Consider the following 23,224-nt stretch of genomic DNA (forward strand, 5'->3'; position numbering starts at 1 on the left):
CCTCATATCAAAATTGAGTACATAGGATTCATGCTTCTCCATTCTTGTGATGCTTTACTAAGAATAATGTCTTCCACTTCCATCCAGGTTAATACGAAGGATGTAAAGTCTCCATTTTTTTTAATAGCTGAATAGTATTCCATGGTATACATATACCACAGCTTGTTAATCCATTCCTGGGTTGGTGGGCATTTAGGCTGTTTCCACATTTTGGCGATTGTAAATTGAGCTACAATAAACAGTCTAGTACAAGTGTCCTTATGATAAAAGGATTTTTTTCCTTCTGGGTAGATGCCCAGTAATGGGATTGCAGGATCAAATGGGAGGTCTAGCTTGAGTGCTTTGAGGTTTCTCCATACTTCCTTCCAGAAAGGTTGTACTAGTTTGCAGTCCCACCAGCAGTGTAAAAGTGTTCCCTTCTCTCCACATCCACGCCAGCATCTGCAGTTTTGAGATTTTGTGATGTGGGCCCTTCTCACTGGGGTTAGATGATATCTCAGGGTTGTTTTGATTTGCATTTTCTAATATATAGAGATGATGAACATTTTTTCATGTGTTTGTTAGCCATTTGTCTGTCGTCTTTAGAGAAAGTTCTATTCATGTCTCTTGCCCATTGATATAAGGGATTGTTGGCTTTTTTCATGTGGATTAATTTGAGTTCTCTATAGATCCTGGTTATCAAGCTTTTGTCTGATTGAAAATATGCAAATATCCTTTCCCACTGCGTAGGTTGTCTCTTTGCTTTGGTTATTGTCTCCTTAGCTGTACAGAAGCTTTTCAGTTTAATGAAGTCCCATTTGTTTATTTTTGTTGTTGTTGCAATTGCCATGGCAGTCTTCTTCATGAAGTCTTTCCCCAGGCCAATATCTTCCAGTGTTTTTCCTATGCTTTCTTGGAGGATTTTTATTGTTTCATGCCTTAAATTTAAGTCCTTTATCCATCTTGAATCAATTTTTGTGAGTGGGGAAAGGTGTGGGTCCAGTTTCAGTCTTTTACATGTAGACATCCAGTTCTCCGAACACCATTTATTAAATAGGGAGTCTTTCCCCCAAGGTATGTTCTTGTTTGGTTTATCAAAGATTAGGTGGTTGTAAAATGTTAGTTTCATTTCTTGGTTTTCAATTCGATTCCAAGTGTCTATGTCTCTGTTTTTGTGCCAGTACCATGCTGTCTTGAGCACTATGGCTTTGTAGTACAGACTAAAATCTGGTATGCTGATGCCCCCAGCTTTATTTTTGTTACAGAGAACTGCCTTAGCTATACGGGGTTTTTTCTGGTTCCATACAAAACGCAGAATCATTTTTTCCAAATCTTGAAAGTACGATGTTGGTATTTTGATAGGAATGGCATTGAATAGGTAGATTGCTTTGGGAAGTATAGACATTTTAACAATGTTGATTCTTCCCATCCATGAGCATGGTATGTTCTTCCATTTGTTAATATCCTCTGCTATTTCCTTTCTGAGGATTTTATAGTTTTCTTTATAGAGTTCCTTTACCTCGTTCGTTAGGTATATTCCTAGGTATTTCATTTTTTTTTGGAAACTATGGTGAAGGGAGTTGTGTCCTTAATTAGCTTCTCATCTTGACTGTTATTGGTGTACACAAAGGCTACTGACTTGTGGACATTGATTTTATATCCTGAAACATTACTGTATTTTTTGATGACTTCTAGGAGTCTTGTGGTTGAGTCTTTGGGGTTCTCTAAGTATAAGATCATGTCATCAGCAAAGACGGAGAGTTTGACCTCCTCTGCTCCCATTTGGATTCCCTTTATTTCCTTGTCTTGCCTAATTGTATTGGCTAGAACTTCCAGCACTATGTTGAATAGTAAAGGTGACAGAGGACAACCTTGTCTGTTCCAGTTCTAAGAGGAAAAGCTTTCAGTTTTACTCCATTCAGTAAAATATTAGCTGTGGGTTTGTCATAGATAGCTTCAATCAGTTTTAGAAATGTGCCAGCTATGCCTATACTCTTCAGTGTTCTAATTAGAAAAGGATGCTGGATTTTATCAAATGCTTTTTCTGCATCTATTGAGAGGATCACGTGATCTTTATTTTTGCCTCTGTTAATATGGTGGATAACGTTTATAGACTTGTGTATGTTAAACCAGCCTTGCATCCCTGGGATGAAGCCTACTTGATCATGATGAATGACTTTTTTGATGATAAGCTGTAATCTATTGGCTAGGATTTTGTTGAGAATTTTTGCGTCTATGTTCATGAGCGAGATTGGTCTGAAATTCTCCTTTTTGTTTGGGTCTTTTCCTGGTTTTGGTATCAGGGTGATGTTTGCTTCATAGAATGTGTTGGGGAAGATTCCTTCTTCCTCAATTTTTTGGAATAATTTCTGCAGTACAGGAATAAGCTCTTCCTTGAAGGTTTGATAGAATTCTGGAGTGAAGCCATCTGGACCAGGGCATTTTTTGGTTGGAAGCTTTTTTATTGTTTCTTTGATCTCAGTGCTTGAAATTGGTCTGTTCAGGAGCTCTATTTCTTCCTGTCTGAGTCTAGGGAGAGGGTGTGATTCCACATATTGATCCATTTCTTTCACATTGTCAAATTTCTGGGCATAGAGTTTCTGGTAGTATTCAGAGATGATCTCCTGTATCTCTGTGGGGTCAGTTGTTATTTCCCCTTTATCATTTCTGATTGAGGTTACTAGAGATTTTACTTTTCTATTCCACGTTAGTCTGGCCAATGGTTTATCTATTTTATTTATTTTTTCAAAAAACCAACTCCTTGTTTCATTGATTTTCTGAATGATTCTTTTGTTTTCAATTTCGTTGATCTCTAATTTGATTTTGGATATTTCTTTTCTTCTACTGAGTTTAGGCTTAGATTGTTCTTCTTTTTCCAATTCCAAGAGATCTCTTGTGAGATTGTTGATGTGCTCTCTTTCTGATTTTCGAATGTAGGCATGTAAAGCGATGAATTTTCCTCTCAAAACTGCTTTTGCAGTATCCCACAGGTTTTGGTAGCTTGTGTCTTCATTGTTGTTATGCTCAAGGAAGTTAATGATTTCCTGTTTTATTTCTTCCCGCACCCATCTGTTATTCAACAGAAGATTGTTTAATTTTCATGCCTTTGGGTGGGGTCGAGCATTTTTGTTAGAGTTGAGTTCCACCTTTAGTGCCTTATGGTCTGAGAAGATACAAGGTAAAATTTCAATTCTTTTGATTCTGTCGATAGTTGTTTTGTGTCCCAGGATATGATCAATTTTGGAGAATGTTCCATGGGGTGATGAGAAGAATGTATATTCTTTATCTTTGGAATGGAGTGTTCTATATGCGTCTATCAAGCACAGTTGTTCTAGGGTCTCATTTAAATCTCTTATATCCTTGTTTAATTTCTGTTTAGAGGATCTGTCCAGCTCTGTAAGAGGAGTGTTAAGGTCCCCTGTTATTATGGTATTATCAGATATCATATTGCTCAGACTGAGTAAGGTCTGTTTCAAGAATCTGGGAGCATTTAAATTGGGTGCATAGATATTTAGAATTGAAATGTCTTCTTGTTGTATTTTTCCCTTGACCAATATAAAGTGACCATCTTTGTCTTTTTTGACTTTAGTTGCTTTAAATCCACATGTATCTGAAAATAAGATTGCAACTCCTCTTTTCTTCTGAATTCCATTTGCCTGAAAAATTATCTTCCAACCCTTGACTCAGAGCTTTAATTTGTCTTTTGAAGCCAGGTGTGTTTCTTGCAGACAGCAAATGGATGGCTTGTGTTTTTTAATCCAGTCAACAAATCTATGTCTCTTCAGTGGGGAATTCAAGCCATTAACATTTATTGAGATAATTGATAAGTGTGGTAGTATTCTATTCGTCTTATTTTGTGAGAGTCCATTGCTTAGTTTTATCTTTTGCATCAGTGTGGAGGTTAGGTTCTGTCGTTTAATTTCTGAGTTCTTACTTTGCTGCTGATCCATTGTGGTGGTCAGTGTGCAGAACAGGTTGAAGTATTTCCTGTAGAGCTTGTCTTGTTGTGGTGAATTTCCTCAATGTTTGTATATCTGTAAATGATTTGATTTCTCCGTCAATTTTGAAGCTTAGCTTAGCAGGGTACAGAATTCTGGGCTGGAAATTGTTCTGTTTAAGTAGATTAAAGGTAGATGACCATTGTCTTCTTGCTTGGAAAGTTTCATTAGAGAAGTCTGCGGTCACTCTGATGGATTTGCCCCTGTAGGTCAACTGGCGCTTACTCCTGGCAGCTTGCAGAATCTTTTCTTTTGTCTTGACTTTGGACAGGTTCATCACAATGTGTCTTGGAGAAGCTCGGTTAGAGTTGAGGCGACCTGGGGTCTGATATCCCTTTGAAAGCAGTGTGTCAGAATCTTTGGTGATATTTGGGAAATTTTCTTTTATAATATTCTCTAGTATGGCTTCCATTCCTCTGGGGCATTCTTCTTCCCCTTCTGGAATTCCTATAACTCGTATGGTGGAACGCTTCATTACGTCCCATAATTCTGACAGCGAACTTTCTGCTTTCTCTCTCTTCTTTTCTGCCTCTTTTACTATCTGAGTTATCTCAAAAACTTTGTCTTCTACCTCTGAAATTCTTTCTTCTGCATGGTCTAACCTGTTGCTGATACTTTCCATTGCATCTTTAAGTTCCCTAATTGACTGTTTCAGTTCCTTCAGCTCTGCTATATCCTTTTTATATTCTTCATATCGTTCATCTCTTATTTGATTCTGTTTTTGGATTTCCTTTTGGTTATTTTCCACTTTATTAGCAATTTCCTTCATTGTTTGCCTCATTTCTTTCATTGTTTTCAACATGTGTATTCTAAATTCCCTTTCTGTCATTCCTAACATTTCTTTATAGGTGGAATCCTCTGCAGTAGCTACCTCATGGTCCCTTGGCGGAGTTGTTCTGGACTGGTTCTTCATGTTGCCTGGAGTTTTCTGCTGATTCTTCCTCATGAGTGATTTCTTTTATGTGTTTCCTTGCCCTAATTTTCCTTTCACTTCCTCTTGCTCTTTAAGGTCTCGTGCCTGTGGACTAAGGGTTACAGGACCAGAAGGGTGAGAAGGTTGAAGAGCAAAAAAGGGATGAAAGAAAGGAGGACCGAGTGATGAGAAAAAAAAAGACAAATAGAGAAAGGAGAGGGTGTGGGTAAAAGGAATATTGACAAAAAGAAGAGAGGCACAGAAAGAAGGAGACAGAGCAATATAGGTGTACAGTAGGGTACTTTGATACAACCTTAAAAAAAAAACCCACCTTCTGGGGGTGCCCAGTTGGGTGGTTCCCTTGAGGTCAGCAGCTCTTTGCTAACCTGATCAGACACAGTACCCCACCTCCACCAAGTAGAGAGGAAAGACAAAAATGCTATAAATCAAACCAAAACAAGCAAACAGAAAACTTTACGGGATAAAATTGGGTGGAAAACCAAATATAGCGGTAGAAACACTAACAAAAATGAAGTTCTAATTATTGAAATAGTCAGCAATGGGAAATTATAATTAAACTAGAAAAATTGAGAAAGAAAAAGGATCTGTATGGAAAAGGTTGAACTTAAAAAACAAAACAACATCAACAACATCAAAATAAACAAACAAAAAAACAAACCAAAAAAAAAAAAAACTCAACCAAAAACAAAGCAGTATGTATATGTTATTGAATATTGTCTGGGCAACACGTGGTCTTCTGGGGTATGAGATGTTAATCACAGTTCTGATACGACTGGAGGCTGCTAGTTTCTCAAACCCCAGCAGGTAGACACCCTAAATCTCTCTTCAGCCCCCTTAAAAGGCACTTTGAACTTGTAAACTTGCCGAGCAGAAGCTTTCCCAGGGAAGTGCTTGTTGCTGGAATCACTGCTGAAGTGGCTATACAGTTACCCTGTGTGCCAAAACTGGTCTCCCTCTGCCCCCAAGGGTTAGGGCTGCAAGGTGGCTCAGACCCCGCCCTTCGGCTACTTGGTCGCTGGGTTACCAGCTCCCACCCAATTCTAGCTCTGCGACCCTGAGGGCAGAGCTTGCCAGGGCAGATCCCTCACAATGTCTGCCTGTGACCCACAGCCAAACACCATTAGCTCCGTCTGGCTCAGCGGCTCAGACTGGGGCCCTAGACAAAGGCCAAAGTTCTCCGCACTCCCGCTCAGGCTCTCCCCAAGGCAGTTCAGCTGAGTGCCAAGTCCAAAGACACCAAAACAGTTCACAGGTAAGGCCTTTCTGGTTTGCAGTCTCGCTGCTACTGAACTTACAGTTGTGGGCGGGTTTAGACGGATTGAACACACGCGACCACTTGCCGGTTTTCCACTGTTTTAGTCCTCCTCCTGGGGTCCAGAAGTCTCTCGCTGACTCCCTGTATCCTGTCAGGGGTGATGATAGGCAGGTCCCACCAGCCAGAGATGCCTGGAGTCCTATCTCCCCAGACTCACGGTGCCCAGATGCAAGGAAGCTGTTACTCGGCTGCCATCTTGCTCCACCTCCCCTATTTAGATTATTCTTATTCTTCTTCTTATTTTTTTTTTGAGACAGAGCCTCAAGTTGTTACCCTGGGTAGAGTGCCATGGCGTCACAGCTCACAACAGCCTCCAACTCCTGGGCTCAAGCAATTCTCCTGCCTCTGCCTCCCAAGTAGCTGGGACTACAGGCACCTGCCACAACACCTGGCTATTTTTTGGTTGCAGCCGTCATTGTTGTTTGGCTGGATTTGAACCCACCAGCTCAGGTGTATGTGGCTGGCACCCTAGCCACTTGAGCCACAGGTGCCAAGCCATAGATTATGATTTTTACAAGTTCCATGTATTGACGCAGTGTACCAAGATATTGGGGTCCCACCCTGAGAACAGCATCCGCTGAGACCTGTGGAAACTTGTGGCGATCGACTGAAGAAATATAGTTAGAAGTGATGGTAAAGAAAGACAAGAGACATAGAGTAGAATTAAAAGTGGAAGCTCAGGGGCCCATTGCTCATCCTGGGATTCTAGCAATGGCCCAGAGTGTTTGCTCCACTCCGATTTTATTGAAGTCTATTTGCCCAGAGGGTAAGATGAGGGAGGGAACAAAGATGCCAGTAGTTTCTGGGATTGATCACATCAGCTCTTATTGTTACTATTGTTATCCTTAAGGGTAGCCTTGAGAAATCTGAAATCTGAGGCTTGTATTGGGAGAGCCTCTTGCTTGAAGTCACACACACAGATTTCTAGGGAGGTGTTAAGTTCCACTAGTTCTCTGTGGAGTAAAACGCCACTGGCATTAATCTCCTCTGAGGGATGGGTGGGAGGGAGGCATTTTCCTCCTATCACCACCACAGAGGACTTTCCTCTGCGATAAGGGATATAAGCTCTTCTGTTCGAGCTACTCCCTTGGTCTCTGCCCCGGGCAAATGCAAATCTCCACAGTGGGTATCTGCCTTGCCTGTTTAATGGGCAGGAAATGGCCCTAGAAGACGTATCTTTTCCTAGGACTTACCATAATCTTTTCTATGGCCATTACTCTCCTCAGAGTGCTCACAGACCCAGCAGGGTGTTTGTAAGCTGTATCCCCAACAGGCTAGAATTTCAGAAAAGGCAAGAAGCTTGCTAGCAATGGCTAGCTTAAATGGAAACTAGCTGACTTTTCTTTGTTCTGACTCACTCAGCTTACTTTTTAGTTTTCCTCTTTTTCTGGGGGTGCTTTCCTTTGCCAAGAATGGGGTCTTCAGTCCTCATTCTCTCAGCACCAAGATTTAATCATCTCCTAAAACTGAGATATTCATCATCGACTTGAAACTGCAAAAACTATCTTTGTTACTATGTTTGGTGAGGGAATATATGACCCCGTGCTGGATTACTTTCACTAATGTCACATAAAATAGTCACATCAATGCTTTTCTTTGGGAAGCAGGAATTTGAGCAGCATATTAAATAAGTGGGATTGTTTTCTTTTTTTTTTTTTTGAGACAGAGTCTCACTCTGTCACCCTGGGTAGAGTGCCATGGTGTCATAGCTCACAGCAACCTCAAACTCTTGGGCTCAAGAAATCCTCCTGCCTAAGCCTCCCAAGTAGCCGGGCCTGTAGACACAAACCACATTTGGCTCATTTTTCTATTTTTTGCAGAGAAGGGGGTCTTTCTCTTGCTCAGGCTTGTCTTGAACTCCTGAGCTTAAGCAATCCACCTGCCTAGACCTCCCAGACTGCTAGGATTGCAGGCGTAAGCCAACATTGGGCAAGTGGAATTAAAAAATAATAATAATAAGACCCAAATAATATACAAGTGAAGAACATATCCACTGGGTTGAATAAGAGCCTCCTGATTCAGAAAGACCTCGGGAGAGGGGACCGAGACAGGCAAGTGGCCCACACTATCTCTGTGGGCTGCTGAGGTGTCAGATCTCAGGCATATGTCCCCGTCACAGCCCGCTGAAGCAGAGCATCCAAGGGCAGCAAAGCAGAACCACAGAACCTTGTTGCTGGCCTTATGGAGCCAGAGTAGCAGAGCTGCTCTGTGATCAGGTTTGGATCCTTGATGGAAAATGGTTCTTGGCTGTTCAGTTCCCATGGCCTTGGCGCCAGCTGGAGTAATCAATCACTGTCTGTGTTAGAGACTCTTGAGCCGCCTCCTGAGCACCCTCCTTTGCAGGGCTGCGCTGCAAGCACGCTGGGAAAACGCCACCTCTGCAAGTGGCCTCACCTGCACTCTGTGAGCGAGGAGTCTTCTAACAACTATTCTAGAGTTTCCTAAAATTGCTGGGGATATGTGCCCTGGGGAGGGTGGGAGGAGAGCTTTCTCCAGGGAAGTCCCTCTGGGGAAACAGTTAGTTTGTTCTATGGTCATTTAATGGGTATTTAAAAGTTGCTTGCTGGGCGGCGCCTGTGGCTCAGTTGGTAAGGCGCCGGCCCCATATACCGAGGGTGGTGGGTTCAAACCCGGCCCCGGCCAAACTGCAACCAAAAAATAGCCGGGCATTGTGGCGGGCGCCTGTAGTCCCAGCTACTTGGGAGGCTGAGGCAAGAGAATCGCTTAAGCCCAGGAGTTGGAGGTTGCTGTGAGCTGTGTGAGGCCACAGCACTCTACCGAGGGCCATAAAGTGAGACTCTGTCTCTACAAAAAACAAACAAATAAAAAAGTTGCTTGCTAACAGAAAGATGATGAAAGGATGAATTGGATCAATCCATCCCACGAACATTTATCAAACACAAACCAGGCACCATGCCAGACCCACTGGTGATTAAAGCCCAGACGGTTCTCTTTCTACACCACCTCAGACCCCCTGTGACTGGCTGTAGTTTGAGTTTCCTGTGAGAACACTATGCCTGATAGGTAAAGTGGTGATAAGAACAGAGGAACAGCAAACAACAACAAAACTCATCACGACTTTCTTGAAGCCACACTTGGAGCCAGCCACTGTTCTAAACGTCCCACATCCATGAACTTGTGCACTTCCCAAGGGCCCACTGAGGCTGGTGACGGGACTAATACAGAGAGCCAGGATGGCAATTTGACTTCAGTTTTTTCTAGCAAAGAGCCAACTGCCAAGCCCTCTGCAAAGGTAGCACCTGCGAGGAATTGGTGCAGAGGCCATGCAGAGCCAGCTTGCATTCAGCGAAACAGTTGAAGTGCTGGACTGTACATGTAAAAAAAGAAATTCACACACCAAAGGTGTGCCTGAAACCAGGGAAAACAATAACAACTGAAATGATAAACATACAGAACAATGGCGTTTGTGAAAAAAAGCATCAGAGTTTGGAGTATTTGATCCACAGAAAAGTAGCAGAAGGGTGATTTGGGTGTTTTCAACTATGCAGAGAACGATTGTAAAGAGTTCTGACAGTGATTAGCCATTTCTACCGCAGGCATTTATACTGCATATGAGAAGAAGTGAACATCTTTAAATAGAAGCATTAGATAATATATAAGGTAGTACTTACCAACAGTGAAGGGAGAACCATCGGAAAACCCGCAAAGGAGCACAGGGAATTCGTGAGATTTACAAGAGGGCATCAATTCCAGATGGTTAAAGTGTCATCCTGTCAAGATTTGGACAAATGAGTGGTTTCCACAGTGGTCTCTGTGCAGCCCTAGCAGTTAATTAATTCTTTCCTTCACTCATTTTTTTTTTTTTTTAATTATCTACCATTTGCCAGTCACTGTGTGAGCTGTCCAGCTATAATAGTGAAAGGCAGCGGCCGTGGGCCCAGCCTTCATGGAATTTACGGTTTAATGTGTAGGCAGACAAGAACAGATTATCTTCTAATACATAAAAACTGCTTTACTCGAAATCTTGATGGCATCTCCAACACCCCTCAGCATCCAGCCAGATGTCCCCCTTCCGTCCCACTTAGCCAAGTGGGTAAGTCGACCCTTGTCATGGTCTCCAGGAAGACTGGGTAGGGCAGAAAACCAGAGTCTGGCTGCTTTTATAAAATAGAATCTATAAACTCCAAAGGAATGAAGATTCCCTAGGGTGGAGGAAGCAGTCAGAGGACGTAGCCCTGAAAGCAGGAAGTGATCTCTGTAGGTCTGGAGGGAAGAAGGGGGAGGCATCCGAGTTTCCTGGAGAGAGGAATGAGACCCCAGAGGCGACGATGGCCCTAAAAGCTGTGGGATCCCACGAGCAGAGGGATTACAACCTCTACTTATTTCCTGGCCCTGCTGGACAGTGGTGAGACCACAGAGGGAGAAATTGCTTCAAGAGAACAGCTCTCAGCTCTACTTTTCATCTGGTTGATAGAATGAATTTCAAATAAAATTAGGAGTTTTGTGGATAAAGTTTGAAATCATCTGTAGGAAATTACTCCTTAGATGTCTTTCTTTATTCTGAACAATATACTTAACACCAGAGGCTAAATTAACCCTAGCACCTTTATTTTCACCCCACATGAATGCATAAACCCCAACATCTGTACCATCCTCACGTGCGCGGCATTTCTGTGCTCAATTGTGACTGCTGAGCTTCTGGACACACGAATACCCAAGTCCGGGCCACTGGTGAGTCCTTCTCCCCCCAGCCCTTCCCCTCACTTCCCTTAGCCTCGCAGCACTCTTTCATCTTTGCTTTGATTCTGCCTATTTGCCGACAATGTTTCGATGAATTGTTCCACTTAGAACTATGTCAACTAAGTATTAGCTTATGTGGTATTTGTCACAGAATAATTTACATTTTCAGGACAGTGATTTTTCTGAGACAATTACTAAGGACCATAGACTAATCGTACATATTTGCTGAATGCTTGTTTGTTGTTTTTTTTTTTTAACCAGGTGTGAGGTTAAAGGTGTTAAAAGGATAATTTCACTTAAACCTCATGACAAGCTACATAGAACAGGCATTGTAACTGGTCTTTCTCTGAGATACAGAGATGTTAGGTAATTTGCTCAAGTTGACACAGTTCATAAAGTGGCAGGGGTAGAATTGTGACTGCAGCAATTCGGTACCAGAATCCGGTCCCTGTTCGTGGGGGCTGGGAGGACGGGGTCTTTGGGTTTATTCCTGAGCCCAGCTGAGGCTGAGTGAGGCTCTGAGGACTGTCTTGGGCCTCCTTGGCCTGGACCGTCCCTGCACCAACACCGCTGGCAGCTGCCGAGGAGGGGAAGGAGGGGCTCTCCAAATATTCTGCAGGCTCTATCACTGAACCCTCCTACTGCACGCAGTTTTTGGAGCTCAACTGGCCTTGGTGGAAGGCAGCAAAGCACAGGCTCCCTCTACAGCAACACCCCCAGAGCCCAAGAGATTTTTCTCTCCACTGTGCAAGGAAGCTTGCTCTCTGACAGCACCTCTTCCAGCTTCCACTTGGACCACACATTGCATTTGTCTTCCACCTCCTGAAAACTAAGCATTTTGAGTTCTCTATTCTCTGCAGCACAAAAGACCTATATCTAGCAGCCAGAAAGGGGAGGTCCAGGGAATACAAGAAAGGAAATCTAGTGACACACCAAAGGGAATTACTATGGCAAGTATTATCCTGCCACAAAAGCTTTCATTTTGATGTGGTGTGTTCTTAATTCTCTTTTTCTAGGAGAAATTCTCTTTTTCTTTGCTTCTTTTATAATATTTGTATTGTTGATAAGAGCACCACATCATGCTCTGTTAGCTAGCTGGGTGCTTGGGAAAGCAGGTTAATTTGTACGTCTAGAAAAATTAGTCATTACAATGTTCCTGCTTGCATATCACTGAGGGAGACATTCGGGAAAGAAAGCGCATGGCTAACGATTAGTTATTTAACGTGCCTATGAAATTGGGTATTTTCACAACAGAAAAGTACCATTTCAACTAAAAATGCAGTGGCACCACCAGTAAAAATGATTAAGGAATGTTTACTTTCTCCCTGTACTGTGAATCATATTTATTTCACTCAGCAAAAATGCATGTAATTGGTTGGTGTTTCTTTGAGAAGTTTAATTTTGTTTACAGAAGTGTCTTCAAATCTTAGTTTTAGTTCTCTAGTTTTGTAGGAGAAATTGAGGGTCAGAGAATTGAAATGATTGCCCAAGGTCATTTGAAAATCAAGAGCTTCTGTCTCTCAGCTAATCCTCTTGTAACTATATTCTGCTGCCTCTTACACCAGCTTTAGAATTTTATTTATGAGGAAGTGTGTAAGGTATGTGTGAATATACTGCTAAAATAGGAGTCAAGAGAAAAAAACTTGAAGCAGGGACAGAATCTGGTTAGCATCTGTTGCCAGCCACATATTGTTCTGCTGACATAAAATTCCTTAGAAATACAGTTCACGGCCATTCTGAGACATATTCCAGGGCTATAGTAGGCTATAACGGAGATGATCAGCATTTAACGGTGCTTTGTTCTAAACAAAGACTGTCATGAAATACAGTTGAGTCTTTTTTCTTATATATAAAAGTGAACTGGACTGAGCTATTTGATTTTTTCATCTACATTCAAAAATAATCAGTGATCTATCTCCGAAGATGGAGGGGTTGGCTGTGTACTCAGTAACATTACTTCTGGAAGAATTGTTAGCCTGTTAGGTAATGTAGCCCGTAGAGTACGGTTCAACTGACTGGTTAAAAGAAAGAAGAGAGGAAGAAATACATGGGGCTTCTACATAACTGTACAGAAAGGGAGAAGAAGCTGCAAGGCGTCCAGAGGCTGATGGGTGGGAAGGTTTCTGAAGCGTTAATCAGACTTCTGAAACATTATTGGCCTGGAGCAGGTAGCAGAAACTCATTTGTAGCAGGAGAGGGAGAAAGGGTTAAAGGATTTCAGTAGCTGTAAACTAGTATGTTTCCGCCCAAAGAAACAGCAGTTTGAAAGCAAGGTTCATTTTTTTTCTAAATTAGCAAGGCCCTTCTCTCCTTTCACAACAGTTTCTTGTGAAAGAAAGAATGATTAAGGAACTTGGAAAGAGCGATACTCAGAAGGATCCAGCAGCCCTGTGGCACAGGAGGGGCAGAAGTGACAAAAGCCCTCTGCTCACCCATGAGACACCGTGGACCTTCCCAAAGGAGCCGAGGTGGCACAGGCAGAGCATGGGGCTGTGCAGTCCGGCTGCCCCGGCTCCAAGCCCTGACGCCCAGCCCTGATGCCCAGCCCTGACCCTCCTTTCTAGATGTGGGACTTTGGGCAAATCACTGTATGTGCAGATTTATGTGAAGAATGTAATTAGACAATCTTTGTATTGTGCATAGGTGGATGTATGGAACTCAGTGAGTTCTCAATCAATGTGAATTCTTATTATACTATCTAGCATGAAATAGGCATTTTACGAAAGTTTATTCTCCTCCTAACCTTCTTAAGGGATGTTTTCTTAACACCGTCCTGGAGAAGATTCAATGCCCGGAAAGGCAAGAGAGCTGGAGCCTTGGTGAAGAGAATTGAACTAAGTTCATGTAGTGGGACCAATACTTTTAGATGAAAAGTGACATATTGCTCTGCCAGGGTTGCCATAACAAAATCCCTGGGTGGCTTCAACAACAAAAATCTATTTCCTCATGATTCTGGGAGCTGAATGTCTGGGATTAAGGTATTAGCTGGGTCTGTTTCTGCTGAGATCTCTTGTGTGAGTCTGTGTCCTAATCTCCTCTCCTTACAAAGACCCCAGTCATAGTGGATGGGGGCCCACCCACATGACCCCACGTTACCTCAGTCACCTCTTTAAAGGACTCATCTCCAAATGCAATCGCACCCTGAGGTTCTGGGGATTAGGACCTCAGTGTGCAAATTCTGGGGGAAACAATCCAGCCCATAGCAAGTAAATGTACATGCTTGAGTCAACAGCTTAGTAAGTGTGTATAAACGATCACCTGCAGTGTTTTCAAAAATTATTTTTAATTGATTCCATTGTTTCCAAGTCTGAACTAAAGACCTCTGTTCTATTGTTGATGATGTAACTCTTGTGTAATAACACATTTTAAAAGTGTGAGTTCTCTGCAACTTGGACTCTACCTTACAAATGCAAATAATATAACCTCATTGTAAGAACCCTTCACATTTATCTGAAATTTAAAAAAGGCAACAAAAAGATAAGGAGGGTCCAAATAAAAACATAATTTCAATAAAAAAGAAATTTATAAATTGTGAGTGTTGCAACTTTGGCACACAAGGCCTGGCTTGAAGCTTGTCTTGACCTCTACCACCTGAGAGCTTTGTGATCTATGGATCTCTTAAATTCCACTTCTTATTCTGTACAATGGGGATAATATTCCTCACCTTCAAAGGCTGCTGTACAGATGAGATGAGAAAATCCACGTCAAAGTGCCTGGTTTATGGTAGGAATTCAAAGAATGTGTGTTTAAGTATCTATATAACCAATTTGAACGTAACTTTTTGATTTTTTATCACAAGCCTGGTGCTTAAACAGGGAATGCTATTAATTGTTTAGATCATAAGCTGCAGAAGGATTCATTATAAAACTATTGCCCAGAGAGATTCTTTGATTTGGAAGTGATGGCTGGCATCCAAACAACCCCCTTAGACTATGAAGTAAAAACAGTGTGTTTAGAAGGCACATTATGATAGAAGAAACCAAATCCCCGGTAACTCTGGAGCTACAGACAACCTTGGACAGCTCAATGCTGTTCCTCAGTTACATGGGAAAGAAATTCACTTCTTTCTTGTTCGGGACACTATTCTTTTGGAATTCTGGCATTCACACTTCAGCCTAATCCTAACTTAACAAAGAGGTTTTATATTTTGAATAATAGTTCAGTATAAATCCTAGTACAGTTCCTCCACATAGTTTAATGAATTATAGCTATGAATTTACATTTTAAAACTAAAAAAAAGTATTAAAAAAGTCTTTACAACAAACATGTTTAGCAAGGTGGCAAGGATACAGATACACAGAAATCAATTGCGTTCCTCTATACAAATAACACAAAGCTAGAAAATAAAAGAGATTTTTTTCACAACAAAGGCAAAACATTTGCCTCTTAGGAAGTATTTCAACTTCTATTTAAGGGCTTGTTTTTTTTTTTTTTTTTGAGACAGAGTCTCACTGTGTTGCCCTCGGTAGAGTGCTGTGGCGTCACAGCTCACAGCAACCTCACGCTCTTGGGCTTAAGAGATTCAGCCTCAGCCTCCCAAGTAGCTAGGAGTACAGGTGCCTCAGCCTCCCAAGTAGCTAGGAGTACAGGTGCCCGCCACAATTCCTGTCTATTATTTGTTGCAGTTGTCATTGTTGTTTGGCAGGCCTGGGCTGGGTTCCAACCCACTAACCCTGGTGTATGTGGCCGGCACCCTCACCGCTGAGCTACAGGTGCTGAGCCATTAAGTTTTTTTTTTTTTAAAGTAAAAATCCTTATGAAGAAATAGAAGAAGATGAGAACAAAGAGACTAATTCCATACTCCTGATTAACCTGACTAAAAAGACAAAATTAAGAAATCTGGTAGAGGGCGGCACCTGTGGCTCAAGGAGTAGGGCGTTGGTCCCATATGCTGGAGGTGGTGGGTTCAAACCCAGCCCTGGCCAAAAACCACAAAAAAAAAAAAAAGAAATCTGGTAGAGTTGGTTATAATAATAGCAAAAAAAAAAAAAAAAAAGAGAGAGAGAGAGAGCAAGAGAGAAAACTTACAAGGTGCCTAGCCTTGTTTTCACTGCTTAAAATACATCAACTCATTTACATACATTAACTCAATAGTATATTATCATATATGTTTTACAGACAAGGAGACTGAAGTACAGAGCAATGAAGTGACTGTCCTGGGCCACACACACACTAGGACTGTAAGGACAGGCACCTCTAGACGCATTCACACTCCAAACCACAACCAACCCCCCCAAAAACCCAGACAGAAATTCAGTTATGGGTTTATTTTGGTTCTGAAATGTACATAAACACATAAATATTAAAAAATAGAGTTTAATATCAAAGATGCATAAACATACTGTATAATTTCAATTATAGAGTGAAATATGACAAATAAGGAAATATTTTCCTATAACAATTAAAACATAAACGTATTATCTTTTCACTTCCCATTACAGTGGTACACTACGTTCATTCTAAACTCTCTTGATTCAAACACTTGTAACAAATGGATAAAAACTAAAAATATGAGACCAAAAAGAAAATCTGAGTCCATAAACAAAGAAAAGCCTTTCATGGATGAAAACTTGGAGGCAGCTCACAACAGTGAATAGGGCTGGTTACAGCCGTGGACTTAACTCCAGGTCTGGAATCGGGAAGTAGTGGCCAACCAGTTCAGTTTTTCGGAGGTAGAGAGGGGTATGGATCAGGGTAGCAAAGGGTTCAAGCAGTCTCTGAAAAGAGGTAGAAGAAAAGGGGTGCTGCCCATCATCTTAACCTGTAAATTTTAGTGAGCTGTGTGCTTAGGTAGGTAGGAGTCAGACACAGCCTGAAACCCAGCAGCTGAACCACACCATGGGTGTGCCTGAGCCTCACTATCCCCAAGACACTAGAAGAGCACATGGTGTAAGACCAGGCCTTCTCTTTAAGTTTACCCATAAAATAAATACAATTTTTGAAGGGAACTTGATAAACTGATTCTAAAACATATAGGGAAGAGTAATGGACTAAGAATTGACATTAAAATGCTGAAGAGAAACAAGGAAGGGGAATATTTCTATTAGTTATCACACTTGTGGTAAAGCTTAAGTTTTACAAAGACTAATGCACCCATGAATCAAAAAACAGAGCCCCAAAGCACAACTATATGTATATGGAAGTTAGGTATATAGAAGAAAAATATTTATTCCCACTAGGGAAAAGAAGGGTTCAATAAATATTTTGAGGACAACTGCATCCATAATGGAATAAAAAGTAACTCTCAACCACATACACCAATGAGCAAAAATTAGTCCTCAGAGGGATTCAACACTAGTCTTCTGCTGGTGTTGGGTTTGCTTTGTTCTTGTTTTTCTAGTTCTTTGAGGGGCCACATTAGATTGTTAATTTGTAATCTGTTTTCTTCATGTAGGCATTTAACACCATGAACTCCCTTCTTAACACTACTTTTGCACTGAAAGGTTTTGATATGTTGTGTCGCTGGTTGCAGTGGCTTGTGCCTGTAATCCTAGCAGTCTGGGAGGTGGAGGCAGGTGGATTGCTTGAGCTCAGGAGTTTGAGAACATCCTGAGCAAGATCAAGACCCTGTCTCTACTAAAAATAGAAAATCACTGTGCATAGTGGAGGGCGCCTATAGTTCCAGCTACTCAGGAAGCTGAAGCAAGAGGCTCACTTGAGCCCAAGAGTTTCAGGTTGCTGTGAACTATGACACCACGGCACTGTAGCCTAGGGCAACAGAGTGAGACTCTGTCTCAAAAAAACAAACAAAAAAACTCAGAAAACGATTTTTGTCTTGATTTCATCATTGACCTAAAGATCATTCAGAAGCAGGTTGTTTAATTTCCATGTATTTGGACAGTTCTGAGAGTTCCTTTTGATATTGATTTCTAGTTTTATTCCCTTCTGGTCTGGGAAGATACTTGATGTGCACTTTCAGTTTTTTTTTTTAATTTACTGAGACTTGTTTTATGGCCTAAAATGTGTTCTATTGCGTAACTGTTTCTATGTAAAGAATCAACAAAATGGAAATTTAGTTTTTTGAAAGGATAAACAAAATTGATAAACCTCTAGCCAGATTAACCCAGAAAAGAGAGAGAAGGTTCAATCAACAATGAAAAAGGAGACATTACAACTGATGCCACAGAAATCCAGAAGATTGTCTGAGACTATTATGAACATCTCTATGCCCACAAACTAGAAAACCTACAAGAAATGGGTAAATTCCTGAGAGCAGATGACCCTCCCAGACTGAACCAAGAAGAAGTAGAAATTCTGAACAGACCAATAATAAGCAGTGAGATTAAATCAGTAGGAAAATCTCCTCCTCCCACCCCCTCAAAAGTCCTAGGACAGATGGATTCATAGCCAAATTCTACCAGACGTACAAAGGAGAACTGGAAGAACTGGTTCCAATCCTACGGAAACTGTTCTAAAAAACCCAAGAGGGGACCATCCTACTGTACTCATTCCATGAAGTCAGCATCAATTGACTGGCAAGGATACAACAAAAGAATGAAAGCTACAGACCAATATCCTCGATGAACATAGATTTAAAAAAGAAAATCCTCAACAAAACAACTTGCAAACTGAATCCAACAGTACATTGAAAAGATAATAAACCAAGATCAAGTGAGTTTTATTTTGGGGATGCAAGGATGGTTCAACACATGCAAATTAGTAAACGTGATTTCACCACATAAGCACAATTAAAAACAAAAAACATATTATCATCTCAATAGTTATAGGTAAAGCATTTAATGAAATCCAGCATTCCTTCCTGATAAAAACCACCAAAAAACTAGGCATAGAAGGAATATACATCAAATTAATAGAAGCCATATATGATAAGCTCACAGCCAGCACCATATTTAAAAGGGAAAAGTTGCAAACATTCCCCTTAAGAGTTGAAACAAGACAAGGAGGCTTACCTACCTCCTATTCAATGTAGTAGTGGATGTCCTGCCAGAGCAATCAGGCAAAAGAAATAAATAAAGGGCATCCAAACTGGAAAGGAGAAAGTCGAGTTATCTCTGTTTGATGATGATATGATCTTATACTAGAAGTTCCAAAAGACACCACAAATAGAGTCCTAGATAAATAAGTGATGAATCAGGTTATGGAATCAATGTACATAAATCAGTAGCATTTCTAGGCGCCAATAATGACCAAGTGGAGAACCAAATCAAGATCTCAATCTCATTTACAACAGCTACAAAAAAATACCTAGGAATAGATTTAACCAAGGAGGTGAAATATCTCTAGAAGGAAAGCTACAGAAACCTAATTAAAGAGATCATGGATGAGGCAAACAAATGGAAAAGTATCCCATACCTATGGATTAGAAGAATTGATATTGCTGAAATGACCATACTTCTCAAAGCAACTTACAAATTCAGTGCAACTCCTACCCAAATACCAGTGTCATTTTTCAAAGAATTAGAGGAAACAATCCTAAAATTTATATGGAACCATAAAAGAATCACAGTATAGCCAAAGCAATACTAAGCAAACAGAACAAATCTGGAGGCATCACATCGCCTGTCTTAATCTTACACTACAAGTCAACAGTAACCAAAACACCATGACACTGGCAAAAATAAATAAATAAATAAATAACTAAAAAGATGCATAGTTCACTGGAACAGAATAGAGAACCCAGAAATAAATCCTCACATCTACAACTAACTGATCTTCATAAAAGTAGACAAAAACATACAGTGGGGAGAAACACTCTGTAAAATAAATGGTGCTGGGAAAATTGGATAGCCCCATGCAGAATAATGAAATAGAACTCCTATTCCATATTGTATACAAAAATTAATGCAAGATAGACTAAGATTTACATATAAGACCTAAAACTATAAAAATACTATAAGGAAACCTAGGAAAAACTCTCTGAACATTGGCTGAGGCAAAGAATTTATGACTAAGACTCCAAAAGCAAATGCAACAAAAACAAAAATAAGCAAATGGTACTTATTAAATGAAAAAGCTTCTTCACACCAAAAGACATAGTCAACAGAGTAAATATACAACCTACAGAATGGAAGAAAATATTTGCAAAGTATGCATCCAACAGAGGATAAATATCCAGAGTCTACAAGGAACTCAAACAACTCAACAGGAAGAAAACAGTCCAGTTAAAAAGGAGGCAAAGGACACGAACAGATATTTTTCAAAAGAAGACGTACAAATGGCCAACAAGCATATGAAAAAATGCTCAACATCACTAATCTTAAGGGAAATGCAAAATAAAACCACAGTGAGATGCCATCTTCCATCAGTCAGAATGGCCTTTATTAAAAGGTCAAGAAACAATGGACGTTTTCTAGGATGCAGAGAAAAGGGAACACTTACGCAACACTATTGGTGGAAATGCAAATGAGTACAACCTCTGTGGAAAATAATACGGAGATTACTCAAAGAAATAAAAATAGACCTAGCATTTGATCCCACAGTCCCACTGGACACCTACCAGGGGAAAAAAAAAATGTTATGTCAAAAAGAGATCTGAACTCATATTCAAAATACACAAATAGCAGCACTATTCAAAATAGCAAAGATATGGAATTGTCCTACGTGTCCATCAGCTGACCATGCACACACCAAGGGATGCTGCTCAGCCAGGGAAGAATGAGATCTTGTCTTTCACAGCAACATGGATGGAGCCAGGGCCATTATGTGAAATAACTCAGAAACAGAAAGTCAAACACCACATGTTCTCACTTATAAGTAGGAGCTAAATAATGAGTCCACATGGACACAGAGAGTGGGAAAATGGACATTAGGGACTCAGAAAAGTGGGAGGGTGGAATAGTGGGAGGGGGTTGAGGGATGAGAAATTGCACAAGAAGTACTAGGGTCACTAGTCAGGTAAGGAGAACACTAAAAACTCAGACTTCCCCACAACACAGTATATCCACATAACAAATCTCCACATGTACCCCATCAATCCAGAAACATTTTTAAAGGGGAGGGGAAGGAAAAAGATGAATCAATATAAACTACTTTAACATGAAAAACTTCTGTGCATCAAAAGCAGTGTACTCTCAGAATGTAAGCTATAGATTAGAATAACGTAAGTGCAATACGTACAACCTGCAAAAGATTTGTATCTAAAACATCTAAGTATCTACATACATAAAGAACAACAAAACAATTCAGCAGAAAACTGTTCAAAGTATGTAAGCCAACAAGTGACAGAGAAAGAAAATAGAAAGATGTCCTACTTCACTTGTAATCAGGAAAATGTATAGTTTGGATTGTTGGAAAAATGTGAAAGCTTGCCAGTTTCAGTCTTGGCGAGACTGTTAGAACAGACGCTACTGTTTGGTCAGCTTCATATTATCCGTAATGGCCTTGCCCCTGGTTTTCCCCAGCGAGAAGTTCAGCTGTGGGCGTGAGTATTGCTGAAGACCACTGGGTAAGCTACGTCTGTATCTTCAGACTTCTTCCTCTTCCTCCTCCCTTGTGCAGAGATGTGATGATTCCCACCACAGCGGCCGTCTTACAGTCCTGGAAGCCCACCACAAATGTAAGCCAAGCCCTGGCAAGACATGGATCTGACCTCATCACTCTACTCCAGGACCAGCAGCCACTTGCTCCAAAATGTTTATGTGAGAACAGATAAACCCTTATTTAAATAAGTCACAGTTGGTCAGTTGTTTTAGACACTCAGAGAAGTGTGTTCCTAACGGATGTAAATGTGAAGAAGAAGGAACTCTATACTGTGGGAAGGAAAGTCAACAAATCTAACTATTATGTAGAGCAGCTGGGCAGTAAAACTCTATGTCTATGAGTTATACAAATGCATACATGTATATATAAATGTATACAAATTATAAAAATGTCTATGCATATACATTTCACTTTGGTCTATGCATTGTATGGGTGGATGTGTGCGTATACACTATATCAAATACATATAGCAGACATGTGCATTTATACACATATAAATATATAAATACAAATATATCCATAATGAGCAGAAAAAGATGCAAGAGAATATTCATTTATTATTTGTAATCTCAAAAAATTAGAAATTGACATGATCTTCAGTTAGAAAATACCAGTAATTTGGAGCCGGGCGTTGTGACGGGTGCCTGTGGTCCCAGCTACTTGGGAGGCTGAGGCAAGAGAATTGCCTAAACCCAAGAGGTGGAGGTTGCTGTGAGCTGTGACGCCACAGCACTCTACCCAGGGTGACAAAGTGAGACTCTGTCTCAAATAAAAAGGGCAGTGCCTGTGGCTTAAAGGAGTAGGGTGCTGGCCCCATATGCCAGAGGTGTCAGGTTCATACCAAGCCTCAGCTAAAAACTGCAAAATAAAAAAAAAAATCATTAATTTGGAATGATATACGCCATGAAAACAAATACACTAGATGTACATATTTCCAAGTGACTGAAATTTAAACAATATAACTTTAATATAAAAAAGAAAAATTATGACATGTGATGTGCAGAAAAATGCCATTTAAATAATATTTGAAGACATGCAACATGTCATTTTTTGTTATGTGTATATGCTAGAATAGTGTAAAAATGGGGTGGTTATGATAAATGCCACATTTGTGGTGATGGCTAGATCTAGCTCAGGAGCTAAAGAACTTCACCGATGAGGCCCACACAGGGGCTTCAGCTACATCAAATGCATTTTATTTCTCCTCTTCCCCGTCCTTTGTCAAAAATCAAAACAAACATAAAAGAAAACAAGCATATATGGCAAAATGCCAAATTTATAGATCTACATAGCATTTTCAGGGTATATTTTGTGTTATTTCCATATGTGTTTATGTGCTTGATACCTTGATACTTTTTTTAAAAGCCTGCTTGCTGGCCAGGTCCTTGCCTCTAATCCCAGCACTGGGGGAGGCCAAGGCAGGAGGCTTCCTTGGGCTCAAGAGTTCAAGACCATCCTGAGCAAGAGTGAGACCCTGAAAAATTAGGCAGGTGTGGTAGAGTGCACCTGTAGTCCCAGCTCTTTGGGAGGTTGAGGCAGGAGGATCACCTGGACCCAGGAGTTTTAGGTTGCTGGGAGCTATGATAACACCACTGAAGTACAGCCCGGGTGACAGAGTGAGACTCTCAGGGGAAAAATAAACCTGCCTTCTAAAACATGCAAATATGGTGGAATCTCCATAGTTGACCACCTCCCCACACTGCCTGCCTCCATATGGTGATCTAATTTTCATAAACCGGACTCATAGAACCTGAGCACATAAGGTGGCTTGTATTTAACATGAGTAGGCCTACCTCCTCATGTTGCGTGACTGGAGATGCGAACAAACCGCAGCTTTGCCGTGGGTGTAAACTCGCT

This window comes from Nycticebus coucang, chromosome 19 (genome assembly GCF_027406575.1).
Source record: "Nycticebus coucang isolate mNycCou1 chromosome 19, mNycCou1.pri, whole genome shotgun sequence".
Classification (NCBI taxonomy): domain Eukaryota; kingdom Metazoa; phylum Chordata; class Mammalia; order Primates; family Lorisidae; genus Nycticebus; species Nycticebus coucang.